Below are 23,533 nucleotides of genomic sequence, written 5' to 3'. Positions count from 1 at the left end.
TTGAGTTTAACATGGATAAATAAATATCTGGGGGCTGTTAGTGAAGCCACCTGATGCAGGTGCTCTGATTCACGTCACGACGGGCATCAGCTAAAATATAAAAGCAGTAGCCTCTCCAAGTGCCCCGTCAGCAGTCTGCAACCATTAAAAATCCGATGACCCGTTTGAGTACATCTCGGATTCTTCCTTCCTCAACTCTACAGTGGCGTAAGTGGGCGGCAAGGAAAAACCTACCACCAAAACTGCTGTGAAAGTTTTGAAGGAGCTAAAGTTTATGGATGGTGAAGGATGGGATGCTGGCCAGGAGAACATTGGAATCATCAAGTCTGGAGGTGACAAAGACACGAATGAGGGTTTCAGCGGTAGACAGGCTGAGGTACATAAGAACATAAGAAATAGGAGCAGGAGTAGGCCATTCGGACCTTCGAGCCTGCTCCGCCATGCAATGAGATCATGGCTGATCTTCTGCCTCAACTCACCGGCCCTATTGCCATATCCCTTGATGCCCTTACTAGTCAGAAATCTATCTACTTCTGTTTTGAATATACCCAATGACTGAGCCTCCACAGCCCTCTGGGGTAGAGAATTCCAAAGATTCACCACCCTCTGAGTGAAGAAATTTCTTTTCATCACAGTCCTGAATGGCCTACCCTTTATCCTGAGGCTGTGGCCCCTGGTTCTAGACTCCCCAGCCAAGGGAAACATTCTCCCAGCATCCACCCTATCAAGCCCTGTAATAATTTTGTATGCTTCAATGAGATCCCCTCTCATTCTTCTGAATTCAAGAGAATACAGGCCTAGTTTACTCAATCTCTTCTCATACGACAGTCCCGCCATCCCAGGAATCAATCTCGTGTACATTCGTTGCACTCCCTCTATGGCAAGTATATCCTTTCTTAGGTAAGGAGACCAAAATTGTACACAGTACTCCAGGTGTGGTCTCACCAAGGCCCTATATAATTAGAGTAAGACTTCTTTACTCCTGTACTCAAATCCTCTTGTAACGAAGGCCAGCATACCATTTGCCTTCCTAATGGCTTGCTGCACCTGCACATTCACTTTCAGTGACTCATGTACAAGGACACCCAGGTCCCTTTGAGCATCTGCATTCTCCAATCTTTCACCATTTAGGAAATACACTGCCTTTCTGTTTTTTCTACCAAAGTGGATAACTTCACATTTATCCACATTATATTCCATCTGCCATGTTCTTGCCCACTCACTGAGCCTGTCAAGATCCCCTTGAAGCCTTTTCACAACTGACACTGACACCTAGCTTTGTATCATCAGCAAATTTGGAAATGTTACATTTAGTCCCCTCATCCAAATCATTGATATAGATTGTGAATAGCTGGGGCCCAAGCACCGATCCTTGTGGTACTGTTGAGATTCACGTATTTCTGGTAAACAGGATCAAGTGCAAACCAATATGGTGGGTGTGTTTAATCAGAGTTTAGGACGGAATATAACACACTAGTAATACAGCAAAAACATATGACCGTGACAAGCAGCTGATAGCGGACCCGATCGGACAGACAGCTGGCATGTGTAAACAGTTCTCTGGCTTCTGATCTCTCTCTCTTTCTCTCTCTCTTGGGCCTTCGATGGTGAGCATGGGATCACTCTTAAAAGAGCGTTCGACCAGCTGTTCGGCTCTCCCTTCTGCAGTCTGTGTGCAAGCCCTTGGGGTGTCACTTTTTATTCTCTTTTTAGGGGTGGGCCTGAGGCCAAGTTGTTGACAAGACCATTTAACCTATAGAGGTTCCTCCAAAACTTCATCAACCAATGACAGCTTAAGTTCTTTGTCTTGGTGTTTGGATGAAAGCCCTCCCCAAAAGAAGGTCTCATTACTTCATCCTTGTTTTTACATTTTGAAGGTTCCTCCATTGGAATCCATCTTATCTCTTTTTACTCTCTCCCCCTTTTTCCCAGCAAGTACAAAACCCAGCCCTGTCCCTCTTAATCATGGCCCCAGCCAGGGCTGTCGCACATTAACCAGTCGCTATCTCACCTTCATCTAGCAAATGGCCCATTCTAAGATGGATACCTTATCCTCCTCAAATTCCTTTCATTCTATGCCTTTTCCTAATTAAGTTTTAATTATCTTCACAAGCAGTTCTGCTAAACAAACTAAATTCTATCTGTGGAGATTATAATATGGTTATTAGTAATAATAGAAGAAACATAGGCTGGGCCTTCACTGGCCAAATTAAAGATACATCAACAAAGTCAAAACCCTGACTTACAAACAAAAGATAACTAGCCTGGCAGGGCCATCCTATGGCCCCCATGTGGAATGTTTATAAGAACATAAGAACATAAGAAATAGGAGCAGGAGTAGGCCAATCGGCCCCTCGAGGCTGCTCCGCCATTCAATAAGATCATGGCTGATCTGATCCTAACCGCCAATCCACTATCACAGAACCATCTCCTGAATCTAACAGAATTAGACACACGAAATAGGAGCAGGATCAGGCTACATGGCCCCTGGGCCCGTTCTGCTACCCACAGGGCCATGACCGATCCGAACCTAGACTCATGTCCAATTTCCTGCCCGCTCCCCATAACCTTTAATTCCCTTTACTTCTAGGAAACTGTCTATTTCTGTTTTAAATTTATGTAATGATGTAGCTTCTACAGCTTTTTGGGGCAGCATATTCCATGGACCTACCACCCTCTGAGTGAAGTAGTTCCTCCTCATCTCAGTTTTGAAAGAGCAGCCCCTTATTCTAAGACTATGCCCCCTAGTTCTAGTTTCACCCATCATCGGGAACATCTTCCCCGCATCCACCCGATCCAACCCCTTCACAATCTTATATGTTTCAATAAGATCGCCTCTCATTCTTCTGAACTCCAATGAGTAGAGTCCCAATCTACTCAACCTCTCCTCATATGTCCATCCCCTCATCCCCGGGATTAACCGAGTGAACCTTCTTTGTACTGACTCGAGAGCAAGTATGTCCTTTCTTAAGTATGGACACCAAAACTGTACGCAGTATTCCAGGTGCGGTCTCACCAATACCTTGTACAACTGAAGCAATACATCCCTATTTTTATATTCTATCCCCCTAGCAATGAAAGCCAACATTCCATTGGCCTTCTTAATCACTTGCTGCACCTGCATACTAACCTTTTGAGTTTCGTACACCAGGACCCCCAGATCCCTTTGTACTTCAGTACTTTCCAGTTTCTTGCCATTAAGATAATAACTTGCTCTACGATTTTTCCTGCCAAAGTGCATAACCTCACACTTTCCAGTATTGTATTCCATCTGCCAAATCTCTGCCCACTTACTTAGCCTGTCTATGTCCCCTTGCAGGTTTTTTATGTCCTCCTCACTCACTACTTTCCCTCCCATCTTAGTATCATCTGCAAACTTTGATATGTTACACTCGGTCCCCTCCTCCAAATCGTTAATATAGATTGTAAAGAGTTGGGGACCCAGCACTGACCCCTGCGGAACACCACTAGTTACTGATTGCCAGTCTGAGAATGAACCATTTATCCCAACTCTCTGCCTTCTGTTAGATAGCCAATCCTCTATCCATGCCAGAATATTACCCCCAATCCCGTGATTTTTTATCTTAAGCAATAATCTTTTGTGTGGCACCTTGTCAAATGCCTTTTGGAAGTCTAAATACACTACGTCCACTGGTTCCCCTTTATCCACCCTATACGTTACTTCCTCAAAGAACTCCAGCAAATTTGTCAAACATGACTTCCCCTTCATAAAACCTTGCTGACTTTGTCCTATTAAATTATGATTATCCAAATGTCCTGTTACTGTCTCCTTAATAATGGACTCCAAAATTTTACCTACCACAGATGTTAGGCTAACTGGTCTATAGTTTCCAGCCTTCTGTCTACTGCCCTTTTTAAATAAGGGTGTTACATTTGCAGTTTTCCAGTCTGCCGGGACCTTTGCCGAGTCCAGGGAGTTTTGGAAAATTATTACCAATGCATCCACAATCCCTACCGCCACTTCCCTCAAGACCCTAGGATGTAAGCCATCAGGTCCAGGTGATTTATCCGCCTTGAGTCCCATTATTTTACCGAGTACCACTTCCTTAGTGATTTTGATCGTGTTTAGCTCCTCCCCCCCTTTAGCCCCCTGTTTGTCCAGTGTTGGGATATTCTTAGTGTCTTCTACTGTAAAGACTGATGTAATATATTTATTCAGTGTTTTTGCCATCTCCATATTTCCCACCATTAATTTCCCGGTCTCATCCTCTAAGGGACCAACATTTACTTTAGCCACCCTTTTTCTTTTTATATAACTATAAAAACTCTTACTATCTGTTTTTATATTTTTTGCTAATTTACTTTCATAATCTATCTTCCCTTTCTTAATCAATCTTTTTGTTATTTTTTGCTGTCTTTTAAAGTTTTCCCAATCCTCTATCCTCCCACTAGATTTGGCTACCTTATATGCCCTTGTTTTTAGTTGAATACTATCCTTAATTTCTTTACTTAGCCATGGATGGCTGTCTTTTCTTTTACACCCTTTTCTTCTCAGTGGAATATATATTTTTTGGAAGTTGTAAAATAACTCCTTAAATGTACACCACTGATCATGTATCGTCTTACCCTTTAATCTATTTTCCCAATCCACTCTACTCAATTCCGCTCTCATACCTTCATAGTCTCCTTTATTCAAGCTTAGCACGCTTGTTTGAGATCCAACCTTCTCACCCTCTAATTGAATATGGAATTCAACCATGTCATGGTCACTCATTCCAAGGGGATCCTTTACTAGGACATTTTTAATTAATCCCGTCGCGTTACACAGGACCAGATCTAAGGTTGCTTGCCCCCTGGTCGGTTCAGTTACATACTGCTCAAGAAACCCATCCCTAATACACTCAATGAACTCATCCTCAAGGCAGCCCTGCCCAATTTGATTTGTCCAATTAATATGATAGTTAAAATCCCCCATAATTATAGATGTTCCCTTATTACAAGCCTCAACTATTTCCTGATTGATACTCCATCCAACAGAGTTGCCACTGTTCGGCGGCCTATAGACTACGCCCACTAGTGTTTTTTCCCCTTATTATTCCTTACCTCCACCCAAACTGTTTCATTATCCAGATCTTTTGACCCAATATCATTTCTCTGTATTACAGTGATTCCTTCCTTTATTAACATAGCCACCCCACCTCCCCTTCCTTCCTGCCTGTCCTTCCTGATCGTTAAATAACCTGGTATGTTTAATTCCCAGGCATTGTCACCCTGCAGCCATGTTTCTGTAATGGCCACAAGATCATACCCATATGTAGTTATTTGTGCCATTAACTCATCTATTTTGTTACGAATGCTACGTGCATTCAGATAGAGAACTTTCAAAGATGTTTTGTGACACTTAGTTCCTGCTTTTGCCCTTTTTATTACTTTACCTTTTACTCCATACCTTCTGCCCCTTCCTGACATGCTCTGGTTTTTAATTTCCCCACTGCTACCTAAGTCTATGACCTTCTCTGTTGTCATTTTTATTATTTGCTCTCTAGGAGCCTCCCCCCCACTAGTTAGTTTAAAGCCCTCTTTATGTTTCACCTAATCTAACTGATTAAAAAGACTGTCTCAAATTCTAATGCAAGCTTCCCAGGAAAACAAAACTTATCATTTAAAAGCCATATACATTTTTAGGCACCCCTAGTTTCTAACAGTACCTCACTAGTCACAGCCTGCCATCCTGAAAAAGACCCGTTTATCCCTACTCTTTGTTTTCTGTCTATTAACCAATTCTCAATCCATGCTAGTATATTACCCCCAATTCCATGTGCCCTAATTTTGTTCACCAACCTCTTGTGTGGGACCTTATCGAAGGCCTTCTGAAAATCCAAATACACCACATCTACCGGTTCCCCTTTGTCTACTCCACTAGTTACATCCTCAAAGAACTCCAATAGGTTTGTTAAACAGGATTTCCCTTTCATAAATCCATGTTGACTCTGCCCAATCTTACTACAGGAAACTTTGTGTTATCAGGAGGCTAACTGTCCGGAATGCTCGAGCCACCGGCAAAAATCAGGTGCCGTTTTCGTTAGGTTTTTTTTTCTCGTTGCTTTTTTCCTCAACAGTCAAGCTCTGCAAGGTCTGCTGAAGCTGTTGCTAAGCTACAGAGACGCTTGGACTGTTTAGAAGCTGTTGCTAAGCAACAGGGTTTGTTGACAGATACGGAGCTCAGAAGCTTCCGTATCTTTCAACATTAGCGCTGGAGCGTCCGGCAGTTTTGAGGGAACAGCAACAGCTCGGTCCCGTCGGTGCCGGAGAGCACAAAGTTTCCTGTATTAGTTTCTAAGTGCCCAGTTATTGCTTCCTTTATAATAGATTCCAGCATTTTCCCAACTACTGATGTGAGGCTAACAGGTCTGTAGTTCCTCGGTATAGGCAGAGGCTGGCGATATTACGTAAGTGGAGGTGGAGGGTCCTTATGACCTTGCGAATATGGGGCTGGAAGCTCAGTTCAGAGTCAAACAGGAGGCCGAGATTGCAAACAATTTTTCCGCCAGGGAGGGAATGGATTTGGTGAGGATACAGAGCTTGTGGCGAAGCAAAAGATGATGGCTTTTGTCTTCCCATGTTTAGCTGGAGGAAGTTACGGCTTAACGTGATTGGATGTCAGACAAGCAGCCTAACAGCACAGAGGCAGTTGAGGGGTTGAGGGAGGTGCTGGAGAGGTAGGCCTTGGAATTATCAACGTATCTGTGGAATAACAACAGAAAATGCTGGAAACGCTCAGCAGGCCTGGCAGCATCCGCGGAGAGAGAAACAGAGTTAACGTTTCAGGTCGATGACCCTTCGTCAGAACGGGAAAAAGTTAGAGATGTAACAGGTTTTAAGCAAGTTCAGAGGCAGGGAAAGGGGGGAGGGGAGGAAAGAACGAAAGGGATGGTCTGTGATAGGGCGGAAGGCGGGAGAGATTAAAAGTTGTAAATGGGTATAGCAGAATCATCAACAGCTGCCGCCTGAAAAAATAGGGGCAGAGGTTATGGTCTGAAATTGCTGAACACAGTGTTGAGTCAAGAAGGCTGTAACGTGCCTAATAGAAAGATGGGGTGCTGTTCCTCGAGCTTACGTTGAGCTGTGAAAGCTGACCTAGATGATGTTACCAAAGAGCAGTATGTGAATGAGGAAGAGGATAGCTACTCTGCATAAGAGATTAGCGTGCAAAGTTAAAGCACATGGGATTGGGGTTAAGGTACTGTCTTGTAAGATTTGCAAAATTGAATATTATTACATAAGGGTCTATTGCCAGAAGAGGCCTTGATTTTTAAAAGACTGTTTTAAAAGAAGCCCAGAAAAAGGGACACATAAAATGGCCACCAGACCCCGTGACTGACTTATTGGGACACTTTAAAATGGTTCCTGCAGTCCCCAGACAGCCTTTGTGGATTCAGCCCACAGTAAGTTCTGGAAGGCCGTTTCGGAGAAAACAAAACCAGACAGAACACATACATATGGATTGGATGCAGATCCAGTCAGATCAGCCTGTAGATAAAGGCCATCTAAATGTTTACCCAGACAAAGGGAAACAGTTCTATATTCATAAAGGGAGCATCAAGGACCCATTAAAGACATCAAGAAGACATTTAAAACAATACAAGGTCATTCCAGACCAGAAATGGCCATCACCGGCCATCCCGAAAGCAGTTTAAATATAATAACTACCCCGCTGTGCTATAAGCCCACCAAAAGTTAAACAAAGACTAACCTTGATTTGGCGGGAGATAGAGGCTTCTCTTGAGAAGTATATTTAGGGAACCCGGGGTAGCCATCAGAACGGCTCATCATCCTCCTTCGCAGATCACCAGCTCGGAAGGGTTGAAGAAGAAGAAAACAAGGCAGCCATCAAGAAGGTGATCCGAGTCTGCGTCCCCCCCCCCCCGGGGTAACCATCGGGAGATCATCGACAAACCCCGGGCCATTGACGAGACGAAAGGGCAACCGCCCCACAGAAGAAATCTATTTGAAAATGGTAACCAGCTAGAGACCCCTCTAACCGTGGTCTCCGTCCCCGCCGACGTCCAGGCCTGCCAGTGTCCAGCCTATCCGTGACCTTCACCTCGAGGAAGAAGAGAGTGTCGCAGCCCGCAGCGCTGACCACATGGAGACAGGACACCTGAAAGGATCAAAACGCAGACCTGTTTCAAAACTCTATACTTTCCAACTGGATTGGTGAGCATTTTTCTGGCCCCTCACAATCTGATCTAGATAGGCTTAAGGGGGTGGGCATTTAAGGGGTAATTTTTAACAATGAATTGTTGTCCCTCGATGTTCCGTGTGTTTCCCCATTTCGTGATGACTTTTGTGAAGAATAATATGCTTGTATATATCTTAGCCAGTACTGTATTATGATTTGTTTTTCCCTCCCATGTACCTTATTGGCTTGCAGTTTGATTTGTTCCTTTATGCAATAAAGTTTCATTTCATTTTCATTAAATCTGGTCTATAGAATTTACTCTACATTGTAGATCCTGCACCCAAGTCCAGTGTCTAGAACCTAAGGGGCGAGTGGGTCGAACTACTCAAGGTTTTACTGTGCAAAAGAGAGAGGCCTCTAGAGAGAGAAACCTCTGCGATCTCTGAGAGAAAACCCCTTACAGTCTTGGATAGAGAACTGGTTGGCAGACAGGAAGCAAAGAGTTGGAATAAACGGGACTTTTTCCGAGTGGCAGGCAGTGACTAGTGGGGTACCGCAGGGATCAGTGCTAGGACCCCAGCTATTCACAATATACATAAATGATCTAGACAAGGGAACTAGATGTAATATCTCCAAGTTTGCAGACGACACAAAGCTGGGTGGGCGTGAGTGCTGTGAGGAGGATGTAGAGAAACTCCAGTATGATTTGGACAGGTTGGATGATTGGGCAGATGCATGGCAAATGCAGTATAATGTGGATAAATGCGAGGTTATCCACTTCGGTGGCAAAAACAGGAAGACAGATAATTATCTGAACGGCAATAGATTGGGAAAAGGGAAAGTGCAACAAGACCTGGGTGTCCTTCTGCACCAGTCGCTGAAGGTAAGCATACAGGTGCAGCAGGCGTTTAAGAAGGCAAATGGTATGTTGGCCTTCATAGCAAGAGGATTCGAGTACAGGAGCAAGGATTTCTTGCTGCAGTTGTACAGGGTCTTGGTGAGACCACACCTTGAGTATTGTGTGCAGTTTTGATCGCCTTATCTGAGGAAGGATGTTCTTGCCATGGAGAGAGTGCAGCGAAGATTCACCAGACTGATACCTGGGCTGGCAGGAATGACGTATGAGGAGAGATTGGGTCGATTAGGCTTATATTCGCTAGAATTTAGAAGAATGAGAGGGGATCTCATTGAAACTTATAAAATTCTAACAGGACTAGACAGACTAGATGCAGGAAGGATGTTTCCGATGGCGGGGGAGTCCAGAACCAGGGGTCACAGTCTAAAGATAAGGGGTAAGCCATTTAAGACTGAGATGAGGAGGAATTTCTTCACCCAGAGAGTGGTGAACCTGTGGAATTCTCTACCACACAAGGCAGTTGAGGCCAATTCATTCAATACATTCAAGAAGAAGTTAGATATATTTTTTAAGGCTAAAGGGGTCAAGGGATATGGGGAGAAGGCAGGGACAGGGTACTGAATTTGGATGATCAGCCATTATCTCAGCTGCTCGAGGAGCCCCGCGTCCCTCTTAGGGCGCTGAAACTGAATATCACAGCGCAACGTGCCGCAGTGCCACACTCTGCGGCATGGCGCGCTGCGGTACTGCAGGCCTTCCTCCCCTTCTTAAGGGGGAGGGGCCTGCACCAGCGCGATGACCGATCGCGAGTGCCGGCAAAAGAGCCCGGCACCGAGGAGAAGTGCCAGGCACTCGGGACACAGCCGGCACTGCCCGGGGGGGGGATCAGGAGGCCGGGGACGGAGGTGCTGGCAGGCGGCCACTGAAAAAAATGGCCGCCCCACACCTCCACCTTAATTTGCGCCACTACCGCCACAGGTAGGCCCCGTGAACCGGGCGCGATTTGCTACTGGCGTTACAGAGGCGGGCGCAACCAAATATCGCGATTGGGGCGGTAGCGGGGCTCTGCGCACTCCGATGACGTCATCGGTGACGGCGCAGCGCTACAGGCTAATGCCGCCATTAGCGCCCCGCTAAATATCGCGGGAGGCGTGGCCAGTGGCGCTAAAGCCACTGAGTGCCCTTTATCGGCGCTAACTGGTGGTGCAGCCCACCGAATTTCTAGGCCAGAGACCCTAGGAAATGAAAAGGAGCTTGGAGATGGAATGGTAGTTAGTGAGGGCAGAGGAGTCAAGGGTGAGTTTTTTGAGGGTGGGGGGTGTGTGTGATGACATCAGTTTTGAAAGGTGTGGGGACAATGTCTGAGAAGAGGGAACTGAAATGGAGACCAGGAAGGGAAGTTGGGTGATCAGAGGTTTCATGGGAATGGGGTTGAGGGAGCAGAAGGTTGGTCCCATGGATGAAACCAGCGCAGAAAGGGTAGCGTGAGCTGGCGGGGGCGGGGGGGGGGAATTAGAGAGAGGAGGATTCCGGGTTAGGATGGGACTGGGGAATTGTTTGGCTCAGTAGGCATGGGGAAGGGGGACGCACCTGAGACCGGCGAATGGTTGGTCTCTACCTTAAAGATGAAGAAATACATGAGTCTCTCGAACTTGTGGTTAGAGGTGACAGTGGAGGAGACGGAGGAGGTCATTTAAAGAGGCAGTTGGTAATAGAGAAGAGGAGCCTGTGATAACCTCTGCCCTCCAGGATGGTCCTAGAGCAGTGGTCTATTTTCTCATAGCCCAAATGGCTGTGGGCTTCTCCATCAGTAGCATTCAAGCAGCACTTTCTTTTCTCAGTCTCCAGTATCCTCTACATAGACCTCAGATAGAAAACACTAATATGAAGTGATGTCATGTATGTATTGATTTCTTTGTGGGTTCAATGACGAGACATTTATGAAAGAGAATGTCTTTTAATCTAAAGTCTGTTCAACTCTTTATACAGCTTTACAGGAGACACGATGCTAGTGATGCATCTAGAACGAAACTGAAACTAAACCAAACTGCTTGTCTCTCACATGACCTCTGCTGGTCAGGCATAAGTAATCAATACCTGCAAACATGCTGGTAAGGCATCATAATCAAACAGGCAAATAACATCACTATTTGCTGATATCATTACAATGTAAATGGCCTGAATGTTGAGACCATAATACTTCTGCGCCAAAAAAATACTTCCAGCCCTACACTGATAACTGTTTCTGTTTGGAAGAGTCTGGGCCTCTTTACTAAATTGGTGTGAACCTGAAAACATTCGGATATACAACGAAAAGACTGAAATTACCTTTTAATGATTGCAAGGAATCAAAGTAACAAGTATGGCTACTTCCATGCTGCAGTGATTTAATTTCTGACACCTTGAAAGGGATGTTTCCATTAAATGTGCATAAAACGGCAGCTATATTTCAATGAAGCACCTTTTTGAAACAGAAATAAGTTCTGCAGAATATGTTAGCTGACAAATAGCAGCACATAATTAAGAGCTGGTTGTGTGGTATTCAGAATGCAAAAATGGTCAATAAAGGGCCTCAATGTAACTGGATATTAGTATGCCAGACATGTTTAGGTGAGCGAAGTGCACCAATGGGACCGAGTTGGGAACAAGTAGTTCCCGAGCATGAGATAAACAGTACGGTCTTTGAGATTTATTTGGCCAAGAATTTGTGTTGTGTATCCTGAGCATTCGTCTGGTTTCGAGAAGAAAGAGACAGACAGAAAAGAAAGAGAGGGAAATGTAGTTGTATTTTAAAGTGCCTCATCGTATCTCTCAGAAACGTTCCCAAGTGCTTCATATGTAAGGAATTGTTTTGAATTGAACTGACTGCTGTTATGTAGGTGTAAGTACAGCAGTCAAGTTCTGTACATCAACTTCACACAAACAGCAACTGGGTGAATAACCTGTTCGTTTGTGTTTGGTGAGTGGTTGACGGAGAAATGCTGGCCTGAACACCAGAAGAACACTGTGTTCTTTAAATAGTGCCATGGGGGCTTTAACATCCACTCGAACCACAGGAACAGACAGACAGGGCTTCAGTTTAACATCTCACTTGAAGAAAGACACCCCTAACAATGCACTGAATGTCAGCCTGGATTGTGCGCACTGACGCCCTGGGGAGGGGCTGTAACTCACTTCGGCCACCAACCGAGCTAAGCTGACACTTCGCCAAGCTAGTGAAGATCTTGTTGCAGGTTCCTGGCGGGACAATCACCTTCATCAGTGAGCCTGCCTGCATAGAAACAAAGAAAGATAGAAGATAGGAGCAGGAGTAGGCCATTCGGCCCCTCGAGCATGCTCCGCCATTCAATGAGATCATGGCTGATCGTCCAAATGCAGTACCCTGACCCTGCTTTCTCCCCATATCCCTTGATCCCTTTAGCCTTAAGAAATATATCTAACTCCTTCTTGAATATATTTAATGAATTGGCCTCAACTGCCTTCTGTGGTAGAGAATTCCACGGGTTTACCATTCTCTGGGTGAAGAAATTCCTCCTCATCTCTGTCCTAAATGGCTTACCCTTTATCCTTAGACTGTGACCCCTGGTTCTGGACTCCCCTGCAATCGGGAACATCCTTCCTGCATCTAGTCTGTCTAGTCCTGTTAGAATTTTATAAGTTTCAATGAGATCTCCTCTCATTCTTCTAAACTCCAGCGAGTATAAGCCCAATCGACCCAATCTCTCCTCATACGTCATTCCTGCCATCCCAGGTATCAGTCTGGTGAATCTTCGCTGCACTCCCTCCATGGCAAGAACATCCTTCCTCAGATAAGGGCGTTGGGGGGGCATGGGGGCAGAGTGGTTGGGGGGGGGGGGGGAGAGGGTGCTTGGGAAATGGCCGCACCAGATGCCTGAACATCTCCCGCAGAATAGCGTGCCCAGGGGTCTCCAAGGCTTGCCCCAAACTTTAAAAATACCACCTTAACCTTTGCAATCAATCACTGTGACCAATTGCATAGGTTAAGGCAGCTCTTTTCATGTTAAGCACCCCCTACCACCATAGCAACCCTGGACACCTGGATCATACCAGCATATTCCCAAAATATATCCCTCCTTATCTCTGTAGCCTCCCCCAGCCCTACAACCCTCCGAGATATCTCAGCTCATCCAATTCTGGCCCCTTGCGCATCCCCAATTTTCATGGCTCCAGCATTGGCGGCTGATGCGCTATCAATTACTCATAAAAGACTGAGAGTTAAGAGAGTAACTAAAGGCTTTTATTAGCAAAGAACAGAGCATGCCTCTCGTGGTTGACTGGGTTCCAAGAAGGCAGGGGGCTGCAGGTCAATCACCTTTATACCTGGGCCTGTGTGGGTGGAGTCAGCCGAGACATGTTGAGGCATGCATAGGTACAACAGTGTGTAACAACAACAACAACAACAACAGTGGTTTACCACATTCACCCCTTGTTTAAAATTGAGTCCGGCGGGGTGAAGTGTACTCAAAGTTCGTGTAAGTAAGCCTATCAGGTGGCCTTGTATGCCGTCCTGATCGTCGTGGTGGCGGCGGTGATGGTGCAGCATCCAACGTTGAGTCTGGCGTCTCATTGAGTGGTTGGGTGGTCAATGACGGGTCCTGGGGCTGCGGCATGCCGTCTAGCGGGGTTGGGTTGTGGGTAGTGGTGGATGGCAATGGTAGTGTTTCAGGGGCACCCAAAGGTGCGAGATCTCGTGTGGGGGCTGTGTCCTCCCGCTCGTCCGGGTACGCTACGTAAGCGTACTGGGGGTAGGCGTGGGTAGTGGTGGATGGCGAGGGGGGTGTTTCGGGAGCACCCGAAGGCGCGAGGTCTCGTATGGAGACTGTGTCCTCCCGCCCGTCCGGGTACACCACGTAAGCATACTGAGGGTTGGCATGGAGGAGGCTCACCCTCTCGACCAGGGGGTCCGTCTTATGGGACCTCACGTGCTTCCGCAGTAGGACGGGTCCTGGGGAAGTCAGCCATGTCGGTAACGAGGTCCCCGATGTGGACTTCCTGGGGAAGGAGAATATTCTCTCGTGAGGGGTAGCATTGGTGGCTGTACAGAGCAGTGACCGAATGGAATGGAGCGCCGCAGGGAGGACTTCCTGCCAGCGAGAGGTCGGAAGGCCCTTAGATTTCAAGTTTAAAAGGACTGCCTTCCAGACCGTCGCATTCTCCCTTTCCACCTGGCCATTCCCCCGGGGGTTGTAGCTGGTGGTCCTGCTTGTAGTGATACCTCTCGAGAGCAGGTACTGCCGGAGTTCGTCGCTCATAAAGGATGAGCCCCTGTCGCTATGAATATAGCTAGGGAAACCGAACAAGGCGAAGAGGTCATTCAGACATTTAATGACCATGGTACTGGTCATGTTTGAGCAAGGGATGGCAAACGGGAAACGGGAGTACTCATCAATTATGTTGAGGAAGTACACATTGCGGTCGGAGGAGGGGAGGGGCCCTTTCAAGTCGACGCTCAGCCGTTCAAAGGGGCGCGTGGCTTTGATCAGGCTTGCTCTGTCTGGCCTATAAAAATGCGGTTTGCACTCGGCACAGATTTGGCAGTTCCTGGTCATGGTCCTGACCTCCTCGATGGAGTAGGGCAGGTTACGGGATTTGATGAAGTGAAAAAACCTGGTGACCCCCGGGTGGCAGAGGTCATTGTGGAGGGTCTTCAGTCTATCGACCTGCGCGTTGGCGCATGTACCACGTGATAGGGCATCTGGGGGCTCATTGAGTTTCCCGGGCCGGTACAAGATATCGTAATTGTAGGTGGAGAGTTCGATTCTCCACCTCAAGGTCTTGTCGTTCTTGATTTTGCCCCTCTGCTTATTATTAAACATAAAAGCTACTGAACGCTGGTCAGTGAGCAGGGTAAATCGTTTTCCGGCCAGGTAATGTCTCCAATGTCGCACAGCTTCCACAATGGCCTGGGCCTCCTTTTCGACAGAGGAGTGTCGAATCTCGGGGCCCTGGAGGGTCCTTGAGAAAAAGGCCACGGGTCTCCCCGCCTGGTTAAGGGTTGCAGCTAGGGCAAAGTCGGATGCGTCGCTCTCCACTTGGAAAGGGATGGACTCATCCACTGCGTGCATTGTGGCCTTCGCAATATCTCCTTTTATGAGAGTGAAGGCTGCACAGGCCTCTGCTGTCAGGGGGAAGGAGGTGGACTTGATGAGGGGTCTGGCTTTGTCCACATAGTTGGGCACCCACTGAGCATATTACGAGAAAAACCCTAGGCATCTCTTCAGTGCTTTTTGGCAGTGGGGGAGGGGGAGCTCCATAAGGGGGCGCATCCTGTCGGGGTCGGGGCCGATGACTCCGTTCTCCACTACACAGCCAAGAATGGCAAGGCGCTTGGTACGAAACATACATTTGTCCTTGTTGTATGTTAGGTTCAGTCGCTGGGCCGTACGGAGGAATTTCTCTAGATTAACATCATGGTCCTGCTGGTCGCGGCCGCAGATGGTGACGTTGTCTAGATAGGGGAAAGTGGCCTGGAGCGCGTTCTGGTCGACCATCCGGTCCATCTCCCGTTGGAAGACTGAAACCCCGTTGGTGACGCCGAAGGGAACTCTGAGGAAGTGGTAGAGACGACCGTCAGCTTCAAAAGCTGTGTACTGGCGGTCCTCAGCCCTGATGGGGAGCTGGTGGTATGCCGACTTCAGATCAATCGTCGAGAACACCCGGTATTGTGCTATCTGATTGACCATGTCAGATATGCGGGGGAGTGGGTATGCATCTAGCTGGGTGTAGCGATTGATCGTCTGGCTGTAGTCAATAACTAGGCGCTGTTTTTCGCCAGTCTTCACTACCACCACTTGTGCTCGCCATGGGCTGGTGCTACTTTCAATAATCCCTTCCTTCAGGAGTCTTGCTACCTCGGATTTAATGAAGCTCCTATCCCCGGCACTGTAACGCCTGCTTTTGGTAGCGATGGGCTTACAGTCGCGGGTGAGGTTAGCGAACAAGGAGGGGGGGGGGACTTTAAGGGTGGAGAGGCTGCAAATGGTGCGCGGCGGGTGATTTAAAAGCTGCTGGCTGCAGACTGTGAGTGGGGGGAGGGGTCCGTCGTACGCTAATGTGACACTCTTAAGGTTGCACTGAAAATCCAACCCCAGTAGAACGGCAGCGCAAAGATGGGGCAGGACCAGGAGTTTAAAATTTTTGTATTCTGTGCCCCTTACTGAAAGGGTCACTACACAGTAGCCACCGACGTCCGCTGACTGGGCTTTGGAAGCCAAAGAGATCCGATGTCGCGTCGGCAGGACCGGGAGAGAGTAATTGCGCACCGTGTCGGGGTGGATAAAGCTTTCCGTGCTCCCGCTGTCAAAAAGGCAGGTAGTGGCGCGGCCGTTTACCTTAATGTCCATCATGGACCTGGACAGTTGATGAGGGAGAGATTGGTCCAGTGTCACGGAGGCCAGCGTATGGTCGAGCGAGTCGATGTGGTCGTCAGATGAGGCGGTGGTTGAGTCCGGGTCCCCCGTGGTTGAAGTTGGAGACGTCCGAGATGGCGGACAAAATGGCGGCGCCCATGGTCCCGATCCCCACGCGGCTGGGGGAGCCCAAGATGGTGGACAAGATGGCTGCCCCCACGGTTCGCACGCGGCGCTGCTGGCGTTAGCGGTTTTACCTTTGCAGGCGCTGACATAGTGTCCTTTCTTCCCGCAGCCGGAGCAGGTAGCATTTCTCACTGGGCAGCGTGCTCTGGGGTGTTTTGCCTGGCCACAAAAATAACATTTCTGTGCCTTGGACATCGCAGCAGCAGTTGAAGGTGGCGGTCCCATGACCCAAGGTTGTGGCGTCCACGTTGCGGAGCGGTTAGGGGAGAAGGCGTCCATATTCCTGTGGGCCGCGTCGAGCGAGAGCGCGAGGGACACTGCCTTTCTCAGGTCCATTTCTCCCTTTTCCAACAGTCTCTGCCAGGAGTAGTCGGACCTTAGACCCGCAACGAAAGCATCTCGGATCAGTTCCTCCGTGTGTGCTGCGGCTGATGCTTCTTTCCATTCGCAGTCTTGGCCGAGTATCCGTAGTGCCCGTAGGAAGGCCTCCACCGATTCCCCGGGCTGCTGTCTGCGGGATCTTAAGAGGTGCCGGGCATAGACCGTATTTACCGGGCGTGCGTATTGCCCTTTTAGCAGACCGATAGCCGCCGCGTAGGTCGTCGCGTCCTGGATTATTGTATAAACTTGGTGGCTCACCTTTGAGGCCAGGATTTCCAACTTGTTTTCGTCCAGGGTCACAGTTGAGGCTTGCAGGTAGGCCTCGAAGCAACGCAGCCAATGCGCGAATTTGGTAGCCGAACCCGCTTCTTGGGGGTCTAGGTCCAGGCATGTTGGTCTGAGGGCTCACAGCAGCTCCTGTTGCTCAGCGTTTGGTGCAGCAGCCTGCTGTTCAGCGTTTGGTGCAGCAGCCTGCTGTTCAGCGTTAGGTGCAGCAGCCTGCTGTTCAGCAAATGTCGACATTTTGTTTTTGCTAATAAAATTGATGCGCTATCAATTACTCATAAAAGACTGAGAGTTAAGAGAGTAACTAAAGGCTTTTATTAGCAAAGAACAGAGCATGCCTCTCGTGGTTGACTGGGTTCCAAGAAGGAGGGGGCTGCAGGTCAATCACCTTTATACCTGGGCCTGTGTGGGTGGAGTCAGCCGAGACATGTTGAGGCATGCATAGGTACAACAGTGTGTAACAACAACAACAACAGTGAATAACAACAACAGTGGTTTACCACAGCGGCCATATCTTCAGCTGCCTGGACCCTAAGCTCTGGAATTCCCCCCCTAAACCTCTCCGCCTCTCTACCTCTCTCTCCTCCTGTAAGATGCTGCTTAAAACCTACCTCTTTGACGAAGCTTTTGGCCACCTGTCACATTTTGTTTGATAACGCTCCTGTGAAGCGCCATGGGACGTTTTACTACATTAACGGCGCTGTATAAACACAAGTTGTTGTGGTTGGTGTTTTAATTACACCAGGAATTAAGGACTAATGTCCAGGATACCGCTGCAAGCAACCCAGGAGAAATATCCTCAGGGCAATAAAAGAATGTTTTTTATGAACATTTTCTATGAACACTTTTGTTTATTAGTTCTAAAAAATATCAGACATGGGACAAAAGGCTGTTTGACTGATGGTGAAGAATCAGCCAATCGGGTAATGAAGAGTCTTCACTTTCCGATTGGCATAGGACGGTGATGATGGACACGTCGGACGACCAATAGCGGGATTGTGGGGGCGGGGCGATTGGAGGCAGGAGGTCTAGTGATAAAACCTCCAGGAATATGTTAATTAGAGTTGGCAACCCTAAATTGCACCCATATTAGGGCGGGCATTTTCTACTTTCCCCTATTATTTCTGGTGGAAAATCTTGAAACAGACAAGGGCCATGGGTAGCCAGTGGGAGAGGCTCCCTGGATGATTTCCCACCCTCATCTGCTGGAGTTACATACGCACATACGAATTAGGAGCAGGAGTAGGCCACTCGGCCTCTTGAGCCTGCTCCGCCATTCAATAAGATCAGACTGATCCGATTAATCCACATTTCTGCCTACCCCCTGTTGAATCTGTGATTCTTAAAGTATGATGTTTTCCAATAACTAGACGGAGGCTGTAAATTAACAATCAACAGGTGTTTGCTGGAGGAGGGGAGTCCAAAGACTAACAGTACAGAGGCATGCTCAAGGCTTATATACAGGTGTGGTCACTGCCAGTACTACAGTATACAGGAGCTGTAAAAGTAGTTCTCTCGTAAAGGTACATACACTACAATTCCTCCCCTTTTAGATTAACAGTACCCATAACATTCAAATAACAGTTAACACTTTAACATGCACATTAAACTGAAATAATCCATTTATAGATTCAGTCTTTGGGGCGGCTTCCTGATCCTTTCTGGATAGCGCCTTTCCTGAGGTTCTTGTTCTTGGTGCGGAGGCGATTCTGGCCCCCTTTCGTCGGTTAGTTCATCAGTTTCCGCTGCTACTGTTTCTGAGGTAGATGCTACCGGTATGTCGGGTTCATCTCCAGGTACGCGAGACATGGGGTTGACTCGTTCCTGTGATGCTAGGATCTGGTCGACGTGGCATCTCACAATGTTCTTCCCGACATTCACTGTGTACATTAGTGGCCCCTGCCGTGTGCATATCGTTCCGGGTTGCCATTTCTCTGTTCGGTAGTCGCGGGCCAAGACTGGTTGTCCTACATTGAAGCTCCTTGTCGGCTACTCATTGATGTGCTGGAATTGCTTATCCTCAACATTTCTTCGCACATTTGGTCTGAGCAAATCCAGACGAGATCTCAACCTTCGGTTAAAGAACATCATGGCCGGGGTCTGGTTGGTAACTGCATGTGTCGCATTTCTGTAGGCTAACAGGAAATTGTCCACCTTATGCTGTAGTGGAATGTCATCATCGCACATGGCCCTTACTGCCTTTTTAAAGGTTTGTACGAACCTCTCAGCCAATCCATTTATGGCTGGATGATACGGGGCGGATGTGTAATGCCTTACTCCATTCCTTCTCATAAATTTCCGAAACTCTTCGGACACAAACTGTGGTCCGTTATCAGAGCAAATCTGCTCTGGCAAGCCGTTCCTGGCAAATATGGTCCGTAGGACTGTAATCGTTTTCTCTGTAGTGGTGGAGGACATTTTTGATCACCTCAGGCCATTTCGAGAGCGCATCCACTGCTATTAAGAACATTGAGTCCATGAATGGACCAGCAAAATCAATATGCACCCGTTGCCATGGCGAGGAGGGCCACTCCCATGGGTGTAGGGGGGCATGTGGTGGTGCATTTTGGACCTTCTGGCATCCTGAGCAGCTCTTTGTTAGGTCCTCGATTTGTTGATCGATCCCCGGCCACCACACATAAGCCCTAGCAAGGCTTTTCATTTTCGCCCCTCCCAGATGGCCTTCGTGAAGCTCATTGAGCACTCTCTCCCTTAACTTGGGTGGAATTACCGCTCGGGATCCACACATCACTGTCCCCTGGCATACTGACAGCTGTTCTCTTCTGGATGAGAATGCTGGCAACAGTGAGTCGCCATGAGTTGGCCATCCCTTCACCGTCAAATCATATACCCGAGACAGTGTCGGATCATTTCGGGTCTCCTTCTCTATATCCGCGTTAGTTACTGGCAAGCGTTCAATTATCGACGAATAAAATATTTCGATAGGGTCCACTGCTGGTGCTTCCTCCGCAGTAGGCAATGGCAGGCGTGATAGCCCATCAGCGTTTCCATGCTGTTTCGTGCCCTTAAACTCTATTTCATATTGGTTCGCCCCTAGAAAAAGGGACCGTCTTTGTAGCCGTTGTGCAGTCATCACCGGAATGCCCTTCTTTGGATTAAAGATGGAGACAAGTGGTTGGTGGTCAGTCAGCAAGGTGAACTTCTGCCCATGCAGATAGTGGTTGGATTTTTTTACTCCCCATACTAGGCTGAGGGCCTCCCTGTCAATCTGGGCGTAGTTGCGCTCGGCTGAGGTTAGTGACCGAGACGCAAAGGCTACTGGCCTCTCCAACCCGTCTGGGAATTTGTGCGATAGCACCGCTCCAATACCATAGGGTGATGCATCACACGCCAACCGAATTGGTAGTGCTGGGTTGAAATGGGCCAACACCTCTTTTGATGTGATCAATTCTTTGCACTTCTGGAAAGCTCGTTTACATTCGTCATTCCACTTCCATGGTACCCCCGTTTGCAGTAGGGTGTTCAGTGGGTGTAATACTGTAGACAAATTTGGAAAGAACTTATGGTAGTAGTTCACCAGCCCGAGGAACGACCTCAGTTGTGACACATTTTCCGGTGCTGGAGCCTTGATTACTGCCTCAATCTTTTCAGGGGACTTATGTAACCCCTCTTTATCAATGACATGGCCACAATACGAGATCTGCTTCTGGAAAAACTCGCACTTGTGGCGATTAGCTCGTAGCCCATATCCCTTCAATCTAGTGAGCACCTTCTCCAGGTTGGCGAGGTGGTCACTGTCATTTTCGCCCGTGACCAGGATGTCGTTCAAATAACACTGGGTCCCTGGAATCCCTTGCAGGACTTGATCCATTGCCCTTTGCCAAATAGCCGTGGCCGATGCTACACCGAACACCAGCCGGTTGTATTTGTAGAGACCTTTATGAGTGTTGATGGTGAGGTATTGTTTCGAGGCTTCTTCTACCTCCATTTGCAGGTACGACTGGGCCAGATCAATCTTAGTGAAGCGTTTACCTCCAGATAGTGAGGTGAAAATATCCTCAATCCGTGGAAGCGGATATTGTACCGTGTGAAGGACTGGGTTCACTGTCACCTTAAAATCCCCACAGATGCGGACCTTCTTTGGTTCCCCAGGCGTATTACTCAACGACCTCTTCATTACAGGAACGATGGTTGTAGCCCACTCGCTCCAGTCCACTTTGGACAGTACTCCTGAACGTTCCAAACCTTCCAGCTCTGCTTCGACGGCTGGTCCTGCATTTTCCTCTATTTTAATCGTCGCTGTTATGCCTTTTAGTGTTCCGAGTCCCTCCTGGAACACTTCTTGTGCGTCAGTTAGCATTTTTGACAGTCGTCCAGGTGTGACGTCGTCATCCTTTTTGGCCACAACCTTCAGTGCCTGTATGGAATGCCAATCTAGCTGTATCTTCCGGATCTATTCACGTCCTAGTAGTGGTGGTCCTCCATCTGGCAATACATATAGGTCCATTTTTGGTGTTTCCTTGCCGTTATATATAACGTTCACCCTTAATTTTCCTTTGGGGTAGACTTTTTGCCCCGTGTACGTCTTCAAGACAATCTCTGTAGCTTTCAAGGGCATATGTGAGAATAGCCGCTTGTAGTCCCTTCGGTTTATGACTGTTAGGGCTGATCCTGTGTCCAATTCCATTTTCACTTTGACTCCTGCTATCTTGTGCGTGACCCAGATAGTTTGGTGATCCTCCGTTTTGATCATATTATGTAGTTTCAGACAACCCAGCTCCTTGCTTCCGGAGTCTGTATCACTCTTCTGTTCGTCTGAACTACTCTCCGTCACCTTATGTACCTTCTTGTGCTTCTCCTGTGGAGATTTCTTGCTGCTGGTTTTCTTTCCCGACCTGCAGACTATTGCTATGTGTCCTACTTTTCCACACTGTCTGCACACTTTGTCCTTGAACCAGCCATCATTATGGTTGTGTGTTGTTCTGCCGCAGCGATAGCACTTCACTGTTCCGTATGACATTTCATTTGTGCCATATTCTTGCGTTGTATCTCTGCAGCGCCCCGTGCTGCTGCTTCGTGTGATACTGCCATGCTGAAAGCCTTGTCCAGTGTAAGATCCTTTTCTGATAGAAGCCGTTTCTGGGTTCCTTCACTTTGAAGCCCACACACAAACTTATCCCTTAAAGTATCTGCTAGTCCCGTTCCAAACTGGCAGTGTTTCGATAGCTTGCACAGTTCCGTTAAATACTCAGCATTACTTTCATCTTTATGCTGGTTCCTTTTGTGAAACTTAAATCTTTCTGCTATCAGCAGCGGTGTGGGGTTTAAGTGGTCCTGTAGGATTGACACTATGTTTTCAAAATCCTTTTCTACTGGCTTCTCTGGGGTTACTAGGTTTCGTAGTAAGCCATACATTTTTGCACCCATTGAATTCAACAATACCAGCGCTTTCTTGTCATCTGGCACTTCATTCGCCTTGCAGTATACTTCTATGCGTTCGACATATGTCGTCCAATCTTCGACTTCATTGTCGAACGCTGTGATACTGCCACTCTTCGGCATTTTTGGGTGTGGTTAGACTGGCTTAAAATGGCGTCTCCCGCGCTTTCCTTTCTTCCCCGCTGCGGCTTAAAATGGCGTCTCCTGCGCTTTCCTTTCTTCCCCGCTGCAGCTTAAAATGGCGTCTCCTGCGCTGCTGCCAACGCCGCTCTCGGCGGTCCTCGTGGCAAATGGCGACGCCCTGTGGGTTTCGTGCGCTGCTCCTGCGCTGCTGCCAATGCCGCTCTCTGCAGTCCTCGTGGCAATGGCAGCGCCTCGCGTTTTCCTGCACGCCTCTCTCCCCCGTTGACGCCGCTCGGTCCTGAACACCGGCTGCACCCTGTGCGCTCTGCCCTCTCTCTCTCCCCCGTCGACGCTGCTCTCCCTTTTTCTGTGCCGCTCGGTCGGCTCTAGCTGCCGCTGTCCGGGAAGGGTCTGCGCAGTACCTGTTGCCAGCCCGTTTCGCTGGACCACCGTGACTGGAAAGCCAAGCCTGGCTCTCGACAGCCTCCCCTGCGATGCTCAAATCTCCGCTGGATGACTGGGCGGTTGCCCGTGGTCAACGCCCGTGCTTCTGGACTCGACCTCCTTCCACTGTTCTCCAGGAGCGAATCCCTGGGAGGTGATGCAGAGTTGCAGGTAGGTTCGAATCTGCGTCGTCGCCAATGTTATATCCGTGTATCTTAATGTTGTGTCCTTCAATAATCAGATAACAGACTGCAGGGAACAATCAACAGGTGTTTACTGAATGAGGGTTACCCTAGAACTAAATGTACAGATCACTACTCAGGGTTTATATACAGGAGTGGTCAC

Source organism: Somniosus microcephalus, chromosome 7 (assembly GCF_052327205.1).
Source record: "Somniosus microcephalus isolate GS21.2 chromosome 7, FLI_Smic_1.0, whole genome shotgun sequence".
Lineage (NCBI taxonomy): Eukaryota > Metazoa > Chordata > Chondrichthyes > Squaliformes > Somniosidae > Somniosus > Somniosus microcephalus.
The sequence above is the reverse complement of the archived record's forward strand: the minus strand, read 5'-3'. Positions refer to the sequence as shown.